Below are 20,621 nucleotides of genomic sequence, written 5' to 3'. Positions count from 1 at the left end.
TAAATTAGAGTGGCATAGAGTGCAGTGGTGCAGAGTAGAGTGGCATAGAGTGCAGTGGCATAGAGTGGTTTATACATAAATGGCAAGCAGTGCAGTGGCATACAGTAGATTGATGCAGAGTAGAATACAGTGAGTAGTGTGTACTGGCATAAAGTAGAATGGTGCAGAGTAGAGTGCACTGTGGTGTAGTGGCATAGAGTGTAATGGCATAGAGTGCATTGGCATATAGTGCAGTAGAGTTTTGTACAGGAGAATGGTGAAGAGAATGGTGAAGAGGAGAAGAGGAGAGTGCAGTGTCATAGAGTGCAGTGGTGTAGAGTGGCATAGAGTGCATTGGCATAGACTAGAGTGGTGCAGAGTAGAGTAGAGTGGCAGTGAGTGCAGTGGCATAAGATGCATTGATTTTGAGTACAGTGGTGTAGAATGCATTGGGCATACAGTGTAGTGGCATAGAGTGAAGTGGTTTAAAATAGTGTGGCATGGAGTGCAGTGACATAGAGAAGAGTGGTGCAGAGTATAGTGGCATAGAGTGTAGTGGCGTAAAGTGGAGTTGCACATCATAGATTGCAGTGGCATAGAGTGTAGCGGCAGAAAGGGGAGTGGGGTAGAGTACAGTGGAGCAGAATGGTTTAGAGTGCAGTGACGTGGTGTACCATGGTGTAGACTGCAGTGCAGTGGCATAGAGCAGAGTGTTGCATAGTAGAGTATAGTGGTGCAGAGTGAAGTGATGCAGAGTAGATTGGCACAGAGTGAAGTGTTGTAGAGAGCACTGGTTTTTAGTTGAATAATGTAGAATGCAATGGCATAGAGTGCAGTGGTGCTGAGTGCAGTTGTTTAGAGTAGAGTGGCGTAGAGTGCAGTGGCATAAAGTAGAGGGTTGCAGAGTGGAGTAAAGAGGTGCAGAATTCAGTGTCATAGACTAATATTGTTTCAGAGAGGATTGAAGTGGCATAGAGTAAAGTGCTGCATGGTGGAGTGCATTGTTGTAAAGTAGAGTAGTTAACAGTGCAGTGGTGCAAAGTAGATTGGAGCAGCTTAGAGTGAATTGGCATAGAGTGGTACAGACTAGAGTGTATTGACATAGAGTGTATTGGCGTGGAGTACAATGGCATAGAGTGCAGTGTTGCAGAGTAGGGTGGCATGGAGTAGCATAGAGTAGAGGGAGTGGTGCAAAGTGGAGTGGAGTGGCTTGGAGTGGCACAGCATAGATTGCAGAGGTGTAGTGTGTAGTGTCATAGAGTGGAGTGGTGTAAAGTGAAGTGGTGCACACTGGAGTAGAGTGACATAGAATAGATTGTTTCGCAGTAGAGTGAAGTAGCATAGAGTCAAGTGATGCAGGGTAGAATGAAGTGGCCCAGAGTAGAGTGTCACAGAGTGCAGTGAGGTAGAGTGCAGTGGTGCAGAGTTGATTTGAGTGGCATTGAATAGATTGCTGTACAGTACAGTGGCATAAAGTGGAGTGGTACAGAGTAGAGTGCTTTGGCATACAGTGCAGTGGAGTAGAATGCACTGTTGCAATTTAGGGTGGCGTAAAGTGGAGTGGTTCAGAGTAGAGTGGAGTTGTGAGAAAGTAGCCTCTTTCTAGCCTTGTCACCCCCACTTTTGGCCTGTTTGTGAGTGTATGTCAGGGTGTTTTCACTGTCTCACTGGGATCCTGCTAGCCAGGGCCCAGTGCGCATAGTGAAAACCCTATGTTTCCAGTATGTTTGTTATGTGTAACTGAGACCCTGCTAGCCAGGACCCCAGTGCTCATAAGTTTGTGGCCTATATGTATGTGTTCCCTGTGTGATGCCTAACTGTCTCACTGAGGCTCTGCTAACCAGAACCTCAGTGGTTATGCTCTCTCTGTACAAAATGTCACTAACAGGCTAGTGACCAATTTCACCAATTCATATTGGCATACTGGAACACCCTTATAATTCCCTAGTATATGGTACTGAGGTACCCAGGGTATTGGGGTTCCAGGAGATCCCTATGGGCTGCAGCATTTCTTTTGCCACCCATAGGGAGCTCTGACAATTCTTACACAGGCCTGCCACTGCAGCCTGAGTGAAATAACGTCCACGTTATTTCACAGCCATTTACCACTGCACTTAAGTAACTTATAAGTCACCTATATGTCTAACCTTTACCTGGTAAAGGTTGAGTGCTAAGTTACTTAGTATGTGGGCACCCTGGCACTAGCCAAGGTGCCCCCACATTGTTCAGGGCAAATTCCCCGGACTTTGTGAGTGCGGGGACACCATTACACGCGTGCACTATACATAGGTCACTACCTATGTATAGCTTCACAATGGTAACTCCGAACATGGCCATGTAACATGTCTAAGATCATGGAATTGCCCCCCCAATGCCATCCTGGCATTGGTGAGACAATCCCATCATCCCCCGGGTCTCTAGCACAGACCCGGGTACTGCCAAACTACCTTTCCCGGGGTTTCACTGCAGCTGCTGCTGCTGCCAACCCCTCAGACAGGTTTCTGTCCTCCTGGGGTCCAGCCAGGCCTGGCCCCGGAAGGCAGAACAAAGGACTTCCTCAGAGAGAGGGTGTTACACCCTCTCCCTTTGGAAAAAAGTGTCAGGGCTGGGGAGGAGTAGCCTCCCCCAGCCTCTGGAAATGCTTTGATGGGCACAGATGGTGCCCATCTCTGCATAAGCCAGTCTACACCAGTTCAGGGATCCCCCGGCCCTGCTCTGGCGCGAAACTGGACAAAGGAAAGGGGAGTGACCACTCCCCTGACCTGCACCTCCCCTGGGAGGTGCCCAGAGCTCCTCCAGTGTGCTCCAGACCTCTGCCATCTTGGAAACAGAGGTGCTGCTGGCACACTGGACTGCTCTGATTGGCCAGGGCCAGCAGGTGACGTCAGAGACTCCTTCTGATAGGCTCTTACCTGTGTTGCTAGCCTATCCTCCTTCCTAGGTAGCCAAACCTCCTTTTCTGGCTATTTAGGGTCTCTGCTTTGGGGAATTCTTTAGATAACAAATGCAAGAGCTCATCAGAGTTCCTCTGCATCTCTCTCTTCACCTTCTGCCAAGGAATCGACTGCTGACCGCGCTGGAAGCCTGCAAAACCGCAATAAAGTAGCAAAGACGACTACTGCAACCTTGTATCGCTGATCCTGCCGCCTTCTCAACTGTTTTCCTGGTGGTGCATGCTGTGGGGGTAGTCTGCCTCCTCTCTGCAATAGAAGCTCCGAAGAAATCTCCCGTGGGTCGACGGAATCTTCCCCCTGCAACCGCAGGCACCAAAGAACTGCTTCACCAGTCCTCTGGGTCCCCTCTCAGCACAACGAGAGTGGTCCCTGGAACTCAGCAACTCTGTCCAAGTGACTCCCACAGTCCAGTGACTCTTCATTCCAAGTTTGGTGGAGGTAAGTCCTTGCTTCCCCACGCTAGACTGCATTGCTGGGTACCACATGATTTGCAGCTGCTCCGGCTCCTGTGCACTCTTCCAGGATTTCCTTTGTGCACAGCCAAGCCTGGGTCCCCGACACTCTAACCTGCAGTGCACGACCTCCTGAGTTGTCCTCCGGCATCGTGGGACCTTCTTTTGTGACTTCGGGTGAGCTCCGGTTCACTCCACTTTGTAGTGCCTTTTCCGGCACTTCTGCGAGTGCTGCTTGCTTCTGAGTGGGCTCTTTGTCTTGCTGGACGCCCCCTCTGTCTCCTCACGCAATTGGCGACATCCTGGACTCTCCTGGGCCACAGCAGCATCCAAAAACCCTAACTGCGATCCTTGCAGCTAGCAAGGCTTTTTGGCGGTCTTTTTGCACGGAAACACCTCTGCAAGCTTCTTCACGACGTGGGACATCCATCCTCCAAAGGGGAAGTTCCTAGTCCTCTTCGTTCTTGCAGAATCTACAGCTTCTACCATCCAGTGGCAGCTTCTTTGCACCCACAGCTGGCATTTCCTGGGCATCTGCCCACTCCCGACTTGATCGTGACTCTTGGACTTGGTCCCCTTGTTCCACAAGTCCTCTCGTCTGGAAATCCATCGTTGTTGCATTGCTGGTGTTGGTGTTCCTTGCAGAATTTCCCTATCACGACTTCTGTGCTCTCTGGGGAACTTAGGTGCACTTTGCACCCACTTTTCAGGGTCTTGGGGTGGGCTATTTTTCTAACCCTCACTGTTTTCTCACAGTCCCAGCGACCCTCTACAAGGTCACATAGGATTGGGGTCCATACGTTATTCGCATTCCACTTTTGGAGTATATGGTTTGTGTTGCCCCTATACCTATGTGCTCTCTTTGCAATCTATTGTGACTGTACATTGCTTGCATTGCTTTCTATTGCTATTACTGCATATTTTTAGTATTGTGTACATATATCTTCTGTATATTTGCTATCCACATACTGAGTGTACTCACTGAGATACTTTTGGCATAATGTCATAAAAATAAAGTACCTTTATTTTTAGTATATCTGTGTATTGTGTTTTCTTATGATATTGTGCATATGACACCAGTGGTATGGTGGGAGCTTTGCATGTCTCCTAGTTCAGCCTAAGCTGCTCTGCTAAGCTACCCTTTTCTATCAGCCGAAGCTGCTAGACACCTCTTCTACACTAATAAGGGATAACTGGACCTGGTACAAAGTGTAAGTACCCCTTGGTACCCACTACCAGCCAGGCCAGCCTCCTACAGGAGTGGCCTAGACTGGAGTGGTGTAGAGTGCAGAGACAAAGAGCGCAGTGGTGCGGAGCAGAGTGGCATAGAGTTCAGCAGCAGAGAATGCAGTGTTGCAGAGGAGAGTGGTGGAGAGTGCATTGGCATAGAGTAGATTGGTGCAGAGTAGAGTAGAGTGACATTCAGATTAGTGACATAGAGTACAGTGGTGCAGAGTGGCACAGAGTCCAGTGGCTTAGAGTAGATTGTTTCAGAGTAGAGTGACATGGTGGAGTGTGGGGAGGTACAGGGTAGCATGTAGTAGTGTAAATTAGAGTGGCGTACAGTGGAGTGGTATAAAGTAGATTATAGTGGCATGTAGAGGATTGTTGTAGAGTGCAGTGGCATAGATTGAAGTGGTATAGAGTAGATTGTATTGGCTTAGAGTGTAGTGATGTAGAGTGCAGTGACATAGAAAGCAGTGTTCCAGAGTAGAGTGGTGTGGAGGCATGTAGAGTAGAGAAAGTGGTGCAGAGTAGAGTGCAGTAACTTAGAGTGGTGAAATGTAGATTGCAGTCGTGTAGAGTGCAGTGGCATAGAGTGGAGTGGTGCAGGGTAGAGTGGAGTGGTGCAAAGTAGAGTGCAGTGGCATAGAGTAGAGTGGTGCAGAGTGCAGTGGGTTCAAGTGCAGTGATGCAGATTAGATTAGAGTGGGGTAATTTAGATTGGAGTAGAGGACAGTGACATGAAGCAGGGCGCTACAGAGTAGAGTGCATTGGCGTAGAGTGGATTGGCACAGAGTGCAGTGGCATAGAATGCAATGTTTCAGAGTAGAGTGGAGTGGCATAAGGTAGAGTGGTACAGACTAGAGTGGAGTGGCCTAGTCTGGAATGGTGTGGAGAGCAGTAGCAAAGGATGCAGTGGTGCAGAGTAGATTGCATAGAGTGCAGTGGCAAAGAGTGCACTGATTTTAGCAGAGTTGTGTTCAGTGCATTGGCGTGGAGTGCAATGGCCTAGAGTGAAGTGGTTTAAAGTAGAGTGGCATGGAGTGCAGTTAGTGTAGAGTAGCGTGGTGTAGAGTGGAGTGGTGTAGAGTGCAGTGACATAAAGTAGAGCTGCACAGATGAGACTGCAGCAGCATAGAGTGCAGTGGCATGATGGGGAGTTGTGTGGTGTGGCATAGAGCACAGTGGCATAGAATGCAGTGTTGCAGAGTGGCGTGGAGTGGCGTAAGGTAGAGTGGTACAGACTAGAGTGGAGTGACCTAGTCTGGAATGGTGTGGAGAGCAGTAGCAGAGGATGCAGTGATGCAGAGTAGATTGGCATAGAGTGCAGTGGCAAAGAGTGCATTGATTTTAGCAGAGTTGTGTTCAGTGCATTGGCGTGGAGTGCAATAGCCTAGAGTGAAGTGGTTTAAAGTAGAGTGGCATGGAGTGCAGTTAGTGTAGAGTAGCGTGGTGCAGAGTAGAGTGGTGTAGAGTGCAGTGACATAAAGTAGAGCTGCATAGCTGAGACTGCAGCAGCATACAGTGCAGTGGCATGATGGGGAGTAGTGTGGTGTGGCATAGAGCGTAGAATGCAGTGTTGCTGAGTGGCATGGTGTGGAGTGCATAGAGTAAAGAGAGTGGTGCAGAGTAGGGTGCAGTGGCTTGGAGTGGTGCAATGTAGATAGCGGTGTAGAATGTATTGGCATAGAGTGGAGTGGTGCATGGTAGAGTGCAGTGGCATGGAGTAGAGTGGCGTAGAGTGCAGAGGCATAGAGTAGAGTGGCGCAGAATGCAGTGGATTAGAGTTCAGTGGTGCAGAGTGGATTAGAGTAGTTTAGTGTTGATTGGAATAGAGTGCAGTGGCATAAAGTGGAGTGGTACAGAGTAGAGTGCATTGGCATAAAGTGTGTTGGCATACAGTGCAATGGCATAGAATGCAGAGTTCCAGAGTAGATTGGATTGGCGTACAATAGAGTGGTGCAGAGTAGAGTGGAGTGCCCTTAACTGGAGTAGTGTTTAGTGAAACAGCAAAGAGTGCAGTGGTGCAGAGTAGATTGGCATACATTGATGTGGTGTAGAGTGCATTCGTTTTTAGCAGAGTGGTGTAGTGTTCATTGGCATATGGTGCAGTGGCTTAGGGCCAGACGAAAGCATTTAGCATTTCTTACGGACTAAATCACAATTTTGGTCCATTAAGAAATACTAAGTGGCCTTTACATATGTGCAAAGACATTTTGTGAAATGCAAAATGCGGTTTCTACCCAGTAGAAATTCCATTTCCCGATCCCCAAATAGGAAATCGCAAATAGGGATTTCCTATTTGTTATTTCCTAAGCACATGTACAAAGCATTTCCTAAATTTAGGAAATAGTATTATTACCATTGACTCCAAGTCGATGGTAACCATATGCAGTTTTTAAAAATACACCCAAAATGCATTTTTTAAAGTTACATGTAGTGCACTCATGCTCCTAGGACATTTGTGCACATTACATTTGCTTCGCCTGTTTTTGGGGTGCATCAGGGGCGCCTATGGCCATAGTCACCGTTGGTATTGCATTTCCTAATTTGCTATTTCCTATTAGGAAATCACAAATTAGGAGATTCAAAACCATACCTACCTTTGGGTTATTAGGCCCATTGGAAGGAATGGTTTAGCAAATCACAAATTAGGAGATGCCAAACCAATGGTTTAGCATTTCTTAAATAGTAATTTCCTACTTTGTAGGAATCGTTTTTAGGAAATCACTATTTTGTACATTCCATTTTGCATTTCCTAAGTAGCGATTTCAAAGAGGTACTATTTAGGAAATTCAAAATTAGAATTTCATACATCTGGCCCATAGAGTGAAATGGTTTAAAGTAGAGTGGCATAGAGTAGTGTGGTGCAGAATAGACTAGTGTAGAGTGCAGGGATGTAAAGTGGAGCTGCACAGCGTAGGCTGCAGTGGCGTAGAGTGCGGTGGTGTAAAGTGGATTAGAGTGGCATGGCATGAAGTGGTGTAGAGTGCAGACGTATAGAGTAGATTTTTTTCGAAGTAGAGTGATGTGGGTTAGAGAGAAGTGGAGCTGGGTAGACTCCAGTTGCGTAGAGCTGTGTTTAGTGCCATACAGTGCAGTGGTGCAGAGTATATTAGAGTGGCATAGAGTACAGTGGCTTGAAGTGGAGTGGTACAGAGTAGAGTGTATTGGCCTAGAATGTACTGGCGTTAAGTGTGCTGCGTAGGGTGTAGTGGCATAGAGTGCAGAGTAACATAAAGTAGAGGGCTGCATAGTAGAGTGCAGTGGATTAGAGTGGTTTAGCATAGATTGCAGTGGTGTAGATTGTAGTGGCGTAGAGTGGAGTGGCATCGATTGGAGTGGCATGGACTAGAGTAGAGTGGCATGGAGTGCAGTGACATAGAGTAAATTGTTTCATATTTATTTGGCTTTCCATTTAGCTCTACCCACCTAAATTGGGAAGCAGATTACTTGAAAGGAAAAAGATAATGAAGATGGAACACCCACTGTAGCAAGTAAGCTTCGCTGATTAGCAAATTACTGCCAAACCCAATAGTGCTTAAAAGGCAGTGTATCTCTATAGTATCTTGCCTGCTACAGGGATAAATTCAGGCAACAAAATCCTTATGAGTAATGTATACAAAACACTACAATTGTCGCTACTACAGTGGAAGTAATTAACTATAAGTTCTCAACCCTGGGCAGCTAAGCAAGTACTCATTTTTGTCTTACTCTCACCATGTGCAACAGAAAGTGGGAGACCGCAAAAACAATGAGTTGTCTTGTGTCACTCTTCAGGATTCTAATTGCCTCTCTATAGTCCCTTGTACCCAGGCTATGGCACCATTTCCCAGGCTATGGGCCATTGTGTCCAGGCTATAGCACCATTTTGTTGGTCTCACAGGAAAAAGGTCATTGCTATTCAACCTCCTAGGGATCATGTAACCATTTCACTGTAAAAGAATGTAGTAGGAGTATCCTGAAAAGGAATTTCAGATACCTTTTCTTTACTTTAGCTGGTTCAATTTCATTCAAAAAGTATTTCGCTTTAAACACACTGTGTTCAAGGAAAGGTACAGTGACAGTACCTAAACTAGACTGCTCCAGTAAAATTCCTTGTTTGTTTTGCCAATAGCCAGACTTCCCAGCTGTTTTAGATAACGCACTAGCCTCCTCCGGGTTGGTCCAAAGGCTCACTTTCCTAATCCAAGTTAGGGCACATTTTTATGTACCTAATCCATGGTATGTTAGATGACCCAGAAATGCACTAGATCTTTCTCCGGGCCCTGTTGATAAGGTGACAGCTCTAGTGTTGCCTAAATTCTTGTCTTATGTAAAATAGACCTCAGCCCTGCCTTATCCAAGATTGATCTCAACCCTAGGTCTAATCTAAAGAGAGCCAATGAAGCACTTATAAGGAGACCTGTCAATGATCGCATAATCGATTTTCAGCTGCCACCAGGATGGATACATCCTTAAAACCCCACAGCTCAGCAATGTAAAGAGCTGCCCTTAATGCTTGGAAGTTATAGATTTGTTAAACTGTGGAAATAGGTCAGAATTGAAAACCTCCGTGCAACTTTGCTATACCCCTGGGACTGATGTTCCAATTTTAGTCTAGGTGGACTATGTAGGTATGCCAGTCGAAGTGCTCTGTTAGGGTAATCCCCAGGCAGTCAAAGGTGTGGACCCTCTCCGGTGGTACCCGGTTAAGCAAAGGATTAGTTCTGGTGGAATTACAGGGAGTGAATAACATAAACATGGTCTTCCCTCTGTTTATCTTTAAGCCCCTCTGTTAGCAGAAGCATCGAAAATGGTCAAGTAGTTTTTGTAACCCCATCTGTGATTTAGATAACAATAGTGTATCATCTGCAAACAGAAGGGATTTCACCCGAATGCCTGCATGCCTACATGCATCCTTCTCATAATTCTCCAAAAAGGCTAGTAGGTCATTCTTAAACAGGTTAAACAGGGTAGGGGCAAGGCCACCCCTATTGATAGGGATTGGTTCTGTCAGTTCACCCATCGGTCCACACCTGACTTGTGCATAGTTGTTAAAATGTAATCTAATATTAAGTTCCAATAAATACCCAGGGACCCCCATTCCGGCAAGCACATGCTCTTGGTACTTAATCAAACGCAGACCAAAGATCTACGAATACTACATATAAGTGACCACCACACAGTGTAACTGTTTTCCAATAGAACAAATGGAGGCAAAACACTTGATGTGCTTGTACATTCCCTGAAGTCAGCTTAGCTTGTAGGGGAGAAAGAGTCTTGGAAATGAGTAGCCACTCATTTAGTCTATCCAAAACGATTCACCTGAACAATTTGTGAGTACTGTTAATTAGGTTTATTGGTCTGTAGTTCAACATGAGTGGCTTGGAGCCCTTTTTAAAAATAGAAATAATGTATGCACTGGCATAAGTCAAGGGCATGGGTGCACCTCTCAAAATGGCATTGAAAAGGAGTAAAAAGTAGGGACTCCAGACATCTATTTCAGTAGAAAATAGATTCTAGGGAATCATGTCAAGCCCTAGTGCTTTATTGGAAGCTATTTTCACTATGGCCTTTCTTATTTTGATAGTAGAAATAGAAATGGTGTTGCTTATTTCAATGCAGGAAATAGGGGTAAGGTCCAGATTGTGTATGTGCTTCTCTACTAGTCTTCTGACTGAATGTCTGTCCCTGAGGTTCCTGCATTAAAAAATGTACTTTGTGCTGTACACGCTGGTAATTCCTTCTGAGATGCTCCCATTTCTGATGGTGAAGAATACAATTCTGAAAAGATCTTAACCCAGTCTGCCACTGAGATGTTATTGTCAATAAGGCATTGACCATCGCTGCTTCCAGTAGAAAGAATGTTCCAGAAGGGGCAGTGGTCCCTTGCCCTTACTGTGCTCAACATTCCTGCCCACTTACATTTCTCCCAATCTCTTTTGGCCGTGATGACAGTATTTCTATACATCCCTCTTGCTGCAATGATCTGGTGCCTATCCTTTGTTTTTATAGCCTTGAAGAGGGCTTTTTCTGGCACTTCTGCAGTGTTCGCTATACCAGGTAGGAGGGAATTTTCTCCCTACTGCTCACTTGTTCTCCACGAAGAAATAATTCCTTAGAATAGAGAACATGTCATTGTGGATGGCGGTGACTCTACCAAGGTTGTCTAGTTGGATCAGCACCAGATCCAGTGTTAGCATGGCTTCAATGCCTTCAACCACTGCCTTATAGAGCACCCCCAATTAATCCGGGGATCGCGTCATAACACTCCATTTAATTCTACATTCGGTTGTTAGTCATCCTCAGCCTTCTATCGAAAGCTTCAGTGCAGGCCTTAGGTATGGTGTTTCCCACTGCCCTAAGGGTAAGGTCAAGTGCATTATGGGCACTACCGTGACAAAGTGTTACAAGCATATCACCCAAGGTGGTCCACTGTCTAATATATAGCAATATGTAATCAATAAGGCCAGTGTTATGTCTCCTATTGAACATGTGTGTCCCATCCCTATCTGAGGCCATTCAAATATTGCAGGCTTTGACGGCCATGATTCAAAGTGAGTACATTTAATTGTACAGCCAATATGAATCATTTCATAATGGGGGATTGAAACCCCTGGGACTGACCAAACATGATCTTCCTCACTTGAAAGGGCCTCGTCGTTGGATTCCAATGGTTCGAGCTTTCAATTAAAGTCCCCCCCATGATTATGTATGCACCAGCGGGAGCCCTGCTGAATATGTGTCCAAAAGATCAATAACCAGTGACTCAGATTTACAGCCCACTGCTCTACAATATATATTGTAGAGGTAATAAATTACATTAGTCGAAAAGTGCAGGCTGAGACATATTGCCTGGAGAATTCATACAGATCTCCCTAATCACACAGGATAGAGTGGTTTTCACCCAGATTGTTAATCCCTTGACAGCCTACCCTTCCCTGCTGATACAGCAGCCTGGCTAAATTTGACATATTCTTTGTGGAATTAGGGCCACATAGACCAGGTCTCTTGAAAGACACAAATGTCAAACATGTCAATGAACTGCCACCAATCTAGACAGGTTAATTTTGAAGATAATCCAGCAAGAGTCCAAGATACTAGTTAAGTGGTGGGTGCTATATTACCATTGACATAAGCACAATCGGAGTTATTAGAAATAGCTGGGCTAATGCACTCATTACGAATAGGTAGCGAGTTATCAATGGTAGAGCCCTCTCTTAACCCTCCCGCTTTGTTGATGGCAAAGCTATTGAATGGACTTTACTGTATTAGCCAGGTTTGGGAGATTGCACTGAACTACTTGACTATCGAAGGGATGAGGGACCTGAATCCCCTTCCCACCCCACCCCACCCCCCCTTTGGATTATGCTCCCCAGTCCAAATGACTCATGTCAATCTACTTCCTCCACATTCTCTAATGTTTGAACGCGATTGGTTAGTAATATGTCAGGTGCAGGGCACCTTGTTGAAATGCTTCTAATTGTAGGCTGGCAACAGATTATGATTATTTTGTGGTTCATAGAAATAACCAAGGGGCACACGTTGGAGACCTTCAGACTGTACAACATTAGCATAATAGGATGTTAGCATAAAATGCACAAAAGTGGGAGAGCAAAAGTTAATGATCACAAAGTCCCCTTGGCAGTCTTTCTCTGAGCTCTGATAATTTCATTGGGGAGAATATTTATACCCTTCAGATGGAGCCAAAGCCAGTGAACACACTTAGGGCCAGATGTAGGTAGGTTTCATTTTGCGAGTTGCAAATTGCGAGTACTAGCGACTCGCAATGTGCAACTCGCAAAATGAAATGCAGAAAGGTGTCTCAGACACCTTCTGTGACTCGCTATGGGGTCGCAAAGGCCCACCTCATGAATATTAATGAGGTGGGTCGCAGTTTGCGACCCCATAGCGAGTCCATGCACTCACAGGGATGGTGGCCTGCTGGAGACAGCATACCTCCATGTCTGTGACTGCTTTTTTAATAAAGCAGTTTTTTTTTTTCTTTTTGCAGCCCGTTTTCCTGAAAGGAAAACGAGTTGCAAAAAGAAAAACTTCCGAAACCATTTGGTTTCATTTTCTCAGAGTAGGCAGTGGTCCATAGGACCACTGCCTGCTCTGAAAAAACATTTTTTTTGGCATTCACAAAGGGGAAGGGGTCCCATGGGGACCCTTCCCTTTTGCGAATGAGTTACCACACACTTCAAGTGGGTGGTAACTGCGAGTTGGTTTGCGACCGAATTCGCGGTCACAAAGCAACTCAGCATGGCGATGCGGTCGCAAATAGGAAGGGAACACCCCTTCCTCTTTGCGAGTCGCATCCTCAAATTGCGAGTCGGTACCGACTCGCAATTTGAGGATGTGCATCGCGTTAGGCCTTTTGCATGTCGCAAACTGCGTTTTTCGCAGTTTGCGACATGCAAAAGGCTTCCTACATCTGGCCCTTATTTCCTAAGGAATCCTGGGTCTCGGCCATGCTAGGTTTTGATACATTCTTAATCACCAACACAAAAGGAGTGCCTTCGGGGGTAGATCCCTATGGGGCAATGAGACTTTATTATTCCATTGCTGGATGCTCCCACTATTTCCAGCTAATGTGTCCACCCTCACACTGATTAGAGGTGTTGTTTTGCTTGGTCGAGCTAGGGGTTGTATATATGGCCATTGTGTTGCCTCTGTGAATTGATTGGTATATGTTGGCGCAGAATTCAGTCTTTTCTGTTTTGCATCCTCTGAGTAATGAATAAACCTGTTGCTTGCAGCAGCATTATTGACACCCAACCCAGTGGTGGATGACTTTATAAAGACAACACCATATATTTTAACTCATGAATTTCATTCTAAAAATAATGTAATTCAGGAAATACAGCCTCACAATTAGGTAAGTTATCAAGTGGTGAGGTCACACGAGGAGGTTCAGGGGAAAGGTAGGGCCTCTAAGCTGATGAGCTCTCTCAAGAGTGGATTCACTATGTCCACCAAGTGGTTGAACCATAGATGGCCTGGAATCAGCTGGAGCAAGTGGGTTCCCTCTGTTACCCGATTTCTGGGTGCCCGTCGAGCAATGACAAGAGATACTTGATTGTTTAGGTATGCCGCTCAGCAATGTACTCTAGCCTGTAAGTCCTTTAATGGCTTTTGTAGCTTGCTATTTCTTGGGCTGAGGAGTGGTCACCGCTAAGCCCTTTACTCCCTTAGTACGCTCCGGGGCTTGTGAAAGATATCATGTTGCACCTGTTTTTGGAGGTTAGATTGTGCAGAACTATGTGATGGGGGGACTGACGGTGAATCAGATAGTAGAAGCTCAACCTCCTCGATGAGCATATTAATGTGTCTAATGGAGCAGTTAGAAAAAAGCACTCTGGGCATTTGCTGTCTTCTTACTGTCATCTAATGGCAGTCACGCATTTGCCTTATGCTTCCCCATTGTACACATAGTAAGAAAACCCACAAAAAGAAAGAAGCCCCTGGCTATTAAAGAATGCATATCACAAACCTTATAGGTCACAATATGAGTTGAGGAACCAAAAGGTTTCAATCAAGGGGCCAAGAGGTGTGGCCGAGCTCAGCCTCTTCCGGGCTTGGACGGACACAGATGGCCCTCTCTTGGCCCAGTCTTGGCCAGACCATGTGCCCAGGCACACCTCGTGCACATTCCACACCTGCAGGTCTCAAACAATTTTATTGCGCGACTGCAGCAGGTGTGACAAATCAGCCCGTCCACCTGGGACGGCAGCACAGGATTATGGTCAATGGTGTCTCCATTGGCTCCTCAGCTTCTGGTTGTAAAACAATGTTTTTCACCTTTTGACCATCATTGATAAAGTTTTCTTGGTCCTTCCTGCCACTCCCACACAGCTTTAAGATGATTCTAGAGATGGACACAGCTCAACAGCGAAAGGGAAACTCAACCACTCATTCCAGCTGGGACTGCCAGCAAATTCTGTTTCAATATTCTATCAGCTGGTCAGTGGGTTCTTCTGCATGGGGAAGGCTATGGCGCACCTGAGATGGAGAGCTTCTTCAGTCTTTTCTGCCCCTGAAGCAAACAGGAGGCCAGCCACACAGCCACACACTTCCAAAGAAAGGGTATGAGGAGAAGCAGTTTGCCCTTACTAGTACTACAGGTAGACCAGCAGCCAGAAGCAGATGTCTTTATCAGGTTCTTCTGCCCTCTCCCAGGCTCATTTCTGTTTTGAAACGCTGGTGGTTGAAAGCCTGTCTTATAATGCACATCAGCTAGTGATTAGTGACAACTCTTAATCCAGTCCTAACAAAGTTCCTGCAGTCTAGAATAGCCTCTACTACACCCACAATAGTTACTGTAAATCAATCCCAGAAATCTGTCTTTTGTGCCCATATAAAATGGCAAAACATCTGCATCAATGTTTCGAGTTTCTAATTTTACCAAAAGGTTGCTTATTGGCACAAGGAATCATTCATTCAAAACCCCGGCTCTTGCTGCTAGTAACTTAGACAAGTTTGCTGCTTTGGTATAAACATGCTACTGTGGAAAGTTTTATCCAGTTCTTTGTGAGGGCAATGTCCTTTTTCCTGTCCGTTTGACATTCTCACCACTAAGCCTAGGGCTATATTTTTCATCAAGGTGGTAATTACTGCCACTGCAGTGAAGGGAGGGTCCAGCAAAAGTCAAAGTGAAGGTTCGCCTCTGGCACAGAGAGAGGCATGTTTATATAAAAGCATCTTTCAATACATTTAACAAATTTCTATTCTTACTTCTTAATTATATATTTGACATTTAGAACTGTGAACAGACATACAACCTTTGACCTCCACTTTCACTCACAGACACATACAAATTCACACTTACATACACTCTCACTTACATAAACACACTCTCACCCGCAAGCATGCACACAACATAAATTTAAAAGCATTTTTTACTTTCCTCAGCGGCTATGAAAGGGCATATTCCAACTAATTGCACTCTATTTTTATTACACTAATAGTAAATATACTTATTCTCTATTAATGTCATTACAAAATTGACAGAAAACAAAGAGTGAAGCCCCCAACAGACGTTTATAAGAACGAGCTTCAACTGTGTTCCTGGCGCTGAATTTGCCACCTCTGAGGCCAGGGATCGCAAAGGCTGTGCCAGGGGTACCAAAGTAGCAAATTGCATGCCAGGGGTCGCAGCTTTGACCGCTGTCGACCCTTGAATTACATACATGCTGCCTGCCCCCTCTGTAAAAATATTGCTATGCCTGGAAGCACAGCTGTGGAACTGTTGTTCTGCTCTGCCATGCTACCAAGAAATCTGAAAAACAAAATTAAAAAAAGAGCAAGACAATAGATAATGAACAATATAGTAAACATGCACTGTCACAAAAAAGATGAAACAGTCCCCCAGTGCACCATAACTTCTCCAAATAGCAATCCAATGGCTGCCTTGAAGATACACATTACAACCATGGTGTGACTGTCACAAGATTTATTTGTGCGCCGGTAATCCTCCTACTTAACCTTCCTACATGCCTGACAAACAGTGAACAAATACAAGGAAGATGTACATAAGATTGAATATGTACATAACAGGAGGGCAAAAGTTGGGTTCTCACAAGAAAACCGTTGTGAACGCCTTAGTTTTTGTGCAGGAATTTCGTTTTTGTCTGATAGGTGAAAAAAGTGTAACACTCTAAAAATTATCTTTAATATTATTTGAAGAGTTCTGTAAAACCTAAAATTGACCAGGGCACAGTTGCCAGAGCGCTTAAGAGACACGTAAAATACTGACATTTTATCCTATGAGATTAAAATTTTGGTGGATGGGATATCCGTCACTGTTGTGATGGAGTAACTTCTCTGTCAATATTGAAACCAGGCCCTATGTCATTTAACCTCTTCCCCACATGGATTCATGACAATATAGCAGCATTTTTCCATTTTTAGGACTTGAGCCCTGAGAGAGATTACATTTTACTAATACATTAGTGGCATGGAAGTTAGAATATGATGACCTACAAACCTTTAGTGAAAGGCCTAATGGAGAAATTAACGTAGAAATTTAAAATGTGCAAATTTAAATAATGGTGGACTATGTGATCAACATTCATATTTTGACATCACATTTAACATGAAAGGCATTGTGCACTTATATTTGAGTGAATTATGGACATGAAATAATTCAAAAAGTATTTTACTAGCTGAATGTAAGAAATGAAGTATTAAATGAATATGAAGTAATCATGCTTATATTGATTTAAACAGATTTTATTAACACAAGTTACATGTGTGCAGAAAAATAAATGCACATATAGATTATTCTAACGTGTCCTAAATAACGTTTGCAATTAAATACTTTGATTTGCATATTGATTTGAATTGCAAGGCGTGCAATAGGTTTTATTAATGTATTAATGGTATTAGAATGTATGCAGGCAATCTTAACTTGACTAGGCCTGAAAGATTAAATTTGCAACAGTAGATGAAAACTACTTGCTTATTCTGTTCCCTCTGACCTGAATTCTTTCCCTAGATTGCTGGCATAATATTGAATGTCCTATTGTATTGAAGACGAAGAACATGTTTTAATGATAACTATTTAACAATATTTGTTCTAGCTGTGGAACAAGACAGGAAACTCATAATTCCCATGTGAGAAGTGTTTAGTCCATCCTGTGTACCGTGAGAAAGAAATCTGAAGTAACAAACAACTAGAAAATGTAATATTTTGTCGTAGTTTTGAAAGATCATTGCAATGACAACACGCTTTTGCTGAGAAAATCCGGAATAGTTGCAGACTTGATGGTGCCAGCGGCAACTATTGGATGGTGGATCTGGTGCCTAAAATGAGCTTACCTGAAGGACCAATCAAAGGACCAGGGATGTTTCTAGTTAGTGAGGAACATTAAAACTTTAAGTCAGTCTACTCCTAACCTTGAGCTACTATGTTTCTGTCAATGTCTGCTGATGCCTGGCGAAGACAGCTGCTGTAATTTCTACCTCCTGTCCCTTTGAATGTTTTCTGGCATATTTAATCTTTGTACTATGAACTTCTTCTAGTCTTAATTGGCCAACTTGTTTAGGCTGTTCAGTACTAATATGCCCAACTAATTCTGAACTGCTGACTTGCTCTAATTGCAGCCGGTGTTCTGCACTGTCCTGATGCTGCTGTCTACTGATGTCGGGAGAAAGTGAACACTCTATCTGATGTAGTATCCCGGTCTGCTGTCCCATGAGAAAAGGTATAACCACATGTGGTTTGTTGTTTCCTTTTCAGTTTAGATAATTACACCACCAATTTTTACAGTTAGTTCCTCTAGTTAGATCGGTTTTCCAAATTATTTTTGTCTTTTCCTTTTGCCCACATGTGTTAGCCCATTCCCACACGTGCAAGTCTAAATTCTTGTTAGAAATAAGGATGGCCCAGCCCTGAAATTGATTGGTAAAATTGTATTTTGACGATTTACTGATGTTACCATCATCTGCTTTGAAATCTGATCCTAATGTCCATATTGTGGTTTTGCTCATTTATGTTACTCTTTGGAAGTGTTTAACAGTGCTGATGTTTAGTAGACTAAATCTCAGTAAAGGGGTTGGTCAGCCTATGGTTTTCATGTGTTAGTCCTGCACACCATATAGGTTACATTGATTTTGGGATTGTAATAAAGCTTTGAAACTTATTCAGTTTGGAGTTTGTTTTCGTGTTTAAATTGTTTATGATTTTCAGAACTGTTCATGGTTTCATGTTATCGATTTGTGATTGAATGAATTTGACTACTACACTCCTTACTAAGTTCAAACATCTAGTCGACCTCTAGTGGGGAGGTTTAGGTATGTTGTCTCACCAGAGTGCTTGCGTTTTCTCAACCCGAGGTGGGAAGAAGACATCAGCGAGCTATCCAGTAGCCCTATTCTGAAATTGGACCTTGTCTCTTTACACACACACATTGAATCCCTCCATTAAGAGGTTTGTTTTTGTCTGCTCTTACTTTTCATGCATTTACGTGTGCCCAGTCCAGACATTTGCAATTGTTCGTCACCTGTCCCCTTACAGGCCTGTTGTAGTCTTCTTTCAATATCTATGCTATTGTGAGTACCCTATTTCAGCGTCCGAGAATCACTGCCACTCACCCATTATATTGTTTATTGAGCGAGGAGACCGTTCAACAAGGAGTAAGCACTTTTTATTCAGACACTCCATGTGGATAACTCTTCAATGTTACTATTCAATTCTGATAGACTGTTACTAATTGTACTTTAATTTATTTGGTTCAAGCTCATCATGGCCCTGCTGTTTAAACATAAATTGGGCAGCATTGGCTATGATCACACCCCAGATGTTTATGGCACATAGGTTTATGATACTAGCAGGTATAGAACTTTTATTTTTACACTCTTTCACCTTGCCTCATGTTCACTATCTATCAGTATTGTCCAATTCTAGCTATGTTTGGACTCTATTTACTATGGCAATAAAGGGAGATAACCTCCCTCTGAGCTTTTTATTTGCCATGGCCGTGCCCTTTCAAGTCATTTAGAGAATTTTCACTAAATATATACAGCCTTAGATTGGCTTACTTTGGGTCAGATGAAGGGAACCTTTGGCACATACACACCTATACACTTTCGACTGAGTCCATCAACCCTTATCAGGATCTGGATTCTGCTGGTCTCTATGATATTTTTATGGTATGTTGATGTAACTTAAGATGTCCACATTTGTGAACATTTCTTTTTAGTGCATTATACAGTCTTAGGGCCTGATTGAGATCTTGGCAGAAAAATGACTCCGTCACTATGGTGACAGATATTCCATTCACCAAAATATAAACCCCATTATATCCTATGGGATTTATATTTCAGCGGATGGGATATCCATCACTGTTGTGATGGAGTAACTCCTCCACCAAGATCTCAATCAGGCTCTCAATGATGTAATGACATGATGTTCACTTTGATCCTAGACTTATTGTGGCCCTACTTATTGTATACGTTTGGGGTCTAAGCCTCTCATCAGCACGCCACTGACATTTTTCAGTATGAAACATTATTGCACAAATAGGTGTGAGATTCAGTTGCTATTCTTTATTTTACTTTATTTTCACACCTAGCTTACATATTCGCCATGATGACAATACTAATTTTGCTCTAAGTTTATTATGGAACGAGCTAACAACCACTTCATTTCTTTTCACATATATCGAGAAATCATGTACCTTTACAGTCTGTCCTGTTCCTAATGACTATGCTCACTCCACGTGGCTTGGTGGTTAAGGATAGTTGTTCAATTGTTGTCTTTGACATATGCTCCCTGAGTGGTTGCCCATTCTTGCTGTTTTACTTCTGTCTCCTCATTTTAGCTTCTCAAAACTCCTCTACCTACTTACCTTATTAAGGCGTCATTCTTTCCATCGGTTTATAAACATAACTAAATTAGGTCCTCTTCACCAGTAATGCTCACTCTGGGTGAGTCACTAACAATCAATTCTCTAAAGACAGCAAGTTTATGTAACTTTCACATATGTGATGTTTTCAGGCTTGAAAAGTAAATTAGGCAAAACACGTCTCAGCTGCCTTTTTGATCCACTCTTTTGGATGTACCGGTCTTCATACATTACTGTAATCGGATGGACATTGGGAAAAGTTTACTAGTAAACAGACTTTGGATCACACCATGTAAACCATGTATTTATTGACTCTGTTCATACTACTTGGGTTTAGAATGTTTGGAGTGCTTCAATAAATTTATTACTATAGTTCTAGCCCTAGGATTTCATTTCTAGGACTATTATTACACCCGTGGGTGCCCTGATGTAGTTACCATGTGAGCACCTTTTAATATTACATGCATCTAATCGACTCAACAGATCCTTTCATGCTGATGATATTACAGATGTGCGGATGTATGTCCTAGCTACCAATCTTCTGTTTCAAACAGCTTAATTTGTATTGGCTTCTTGTTTTCATTGGAAGGCACTTTAGAGAGATAAACAGTAGGGTGATGTGGTCAAGTCATGCCTAAGTCATTGTCCTTCCCTGGGAGTGGTTTTCACACCTCATTAAG

The sequence above is a fragment of the Pleurodeles waltl genome, chromosome 2_2, assembly GCF_031143425.1.
Source record: "Pleurodeles waltl isolate 20211129_DDA chromosome 2_2, aPleWal1.hap1.20221129, whole genome shotgun sequence".
NCBI lineage: Eukaryota > Metazoa > Chordata > Amphibia > Caudata > Salamandridae > Pleurodeles > Pleurodeles waltl.
Note: the sequence above shows the minus strand (reverse complement) of the source record.